Here is a 2206-nt window from a genome sequence, read left to right as displayed (position 1 = left end):
ATGACTTGCAAATTCCTTTAAAATTCAACCCTCTGAGCCCAGCCTGTTTTCTGGCCTGCCCTCCACCTAGTCCTCTCTGCACCGCCCCTATCACTGTGGCCAGGCCTGCTCCCCGAACCTCACTGGTCCTCCAGCCCTCCTGGCCGAGGCAGTGCCCCTTGGCAGAGGTCATGCCCCCAGAGCACCTGCCATGGGGGGCAGGCTGGCTGGCTGCAGGGCCAACACCAGGGTGAGACCTGAGGCGAGCTGCCCCCACCGGGCCAGGGCCTTTGAGGAGCCGGCAGCCCAAGGCCCCTCTGGGTGGATGGGAGTAGGAGTCTGTGTGGCCCCGTGGCCAGCAGCCCTTTGATCCCACTTGGGAAAACAAGGGTCCATGCAGGGGGAGGAGGGACCTCCACCCTGGGAGGGACATGGGGTGCAGGGTCACATGGAGGCTGCATTTCTGGAGGAGTGTGTAGGGGACAGATGTGTCCAGGGTGAGGGTGAGAGGGGCCCATTACCCCTCCCCACTGCTCCCTAAACCAAGAGCCAGCAAGATGGAGGACCAGCCCTGGTTAGAGCTCAGCCCATACACCGAAGGGTCACAGATTCTGTTCCCGGTCAAGGGTGTGTACCTGGGTACCAGGCCCAGGTCAGAGCGTGTGCGATGTGTCTCTCTCACTCAATGTTTCTCTCTCTCCCTCTCGCTCTCGCTCTCTCTCGTTCTCTCGCTCTCTCACTCTCTCTCCTCCATACCACCCCCCCTCCCTCCCCTTTTTTCTAAAATCAATGTAAAAAATATCCTTGGGTGAGGATTAACAAAAATAAAAAAGAGGACCAGGCTGCCGGCTCCACCTGGCTTCCCTGGAGCCACACTGCCCTCTGCTGGTGCCAGCAAGCATGGCGGGAGCCACTGGAACCCAGGCCCTCCACTTGCCACCCTGGCTGAGCCCCTCCCCAGTACCCGGGCAGGTCTGGCTGGGGCTGGTTATCAGCTGAAAGACAGGAAAACCTGGCTGCTGACCAGATTCTCCATCTCCGCCTCACGGTTGCTGTGCAGGCGACTGCTCAGCAGGACAGGACCTCAGTGCCAGCAAACGGGGGCTTGGAGCTCAGGGAGAGCCCTGGACGGAGTCTAAGACAGAGCCTGCTGCCCAGGTCCCTCTGGCCCAGCTCCCTGCAGAACCAGGACCAAGGGTCACATTGCAGCAACAGCTGTTAGCTCCTCACTACCAAGTCCTCAGGGCCACAGGCCCTGCAGCTTCTATCTGCTGTCTGTCCATCTATATTTTTGAGCATCAAGAGTAAAAACATAGAATGGCTGTTCTGCACTTTTGGGAGTGTCATTGGGCTTCTGACAAAGACAAAGCCCCCCAAACCTGACGGGTGCCGCCTGGACCAGGGAGGCCTCTGCCTGTATTGTGCCCTGTGGCCACCAGAGGGCGTGCAAGGACAGGAACTGGGGGCAGTGACACCCTTGAGCTCCCCAGGCCAGGAGCCGGTCCAAGAGCCGCCAGCCTGGCCTCACCTGCCCCTCGATGCCCAACACTCCCACCCACCCCTCCATCCTCTCTGTGGTACCTCACTGCCCTGTCTAGGCCAGGGGGGCCCAGGTAGGGTTCAGGGCCTTCCAGACCTGTCCCACCCCTTCATCCCTCCAACTCCCCATCCATCTGCCCCCACCTTTATCCGGCTCCACTAGGACACACCCTGCTTCACCACATTAGGGTTTGTTTGTACTTTGACTCTTCTGGGAGGGTCTTTCCTCAGCACTGAAGCCCCAGAGCCTAGCACAGAAGGACTGTGGGAGGGAGGGAGGGAGGGAGGGAGGACCTGCCTCCACTCAGCCTCTCTCCCAGACCTCAGACCAGGTTTGAATATGGAAGGGCATGGGCCCTGCAGCCAGTGGGCCTGGCTCCCAGTCTGGTCCTACATGTATTTGCCTCCTCCAGCCTCCAGTCCTTGCCTATAAAATCGGGGCCCCAGAGGGTCCAGCCACGTGTCGGGTGAGAAAGGTGCCTGGGCCTCAGAAGCACCTTTTAGCCTTCTCGGTGCTGATGTGCAATTGCCCCCGGGCACCTTCACCTGATGACCAGACACCCAGCTCGTGTCCACAAGGAGCCTGTCCTCTGCCCAGGTCAACGCCTGGTGTCAGGGTCACCTCCTTGTCCAGCATCTCCTGAATGCCCTCCCCTCTATGTGCACCCTCTCTCTGCCCCACCCCCCC

This window comes from Myotis brandtii, unplaced genomic scaffold, assembly GCF_000412655.1.
Source record: "Myotis brandtii unplaced genomic scaffold, ASM41265v1 scaffold165, whole genome shotgun sequence".
NCBI classification, from domain to species: Eukaryota; Metazoa; Chordata; class Mammalia; order Chiroptera; family Vespertilionidae; genus Myotis; species Myotis brandtii.
The sequence above is the reverse complement of the archived record's forward strand: the minus strand, read 5'-3'. Positions refer to the sequence as shown.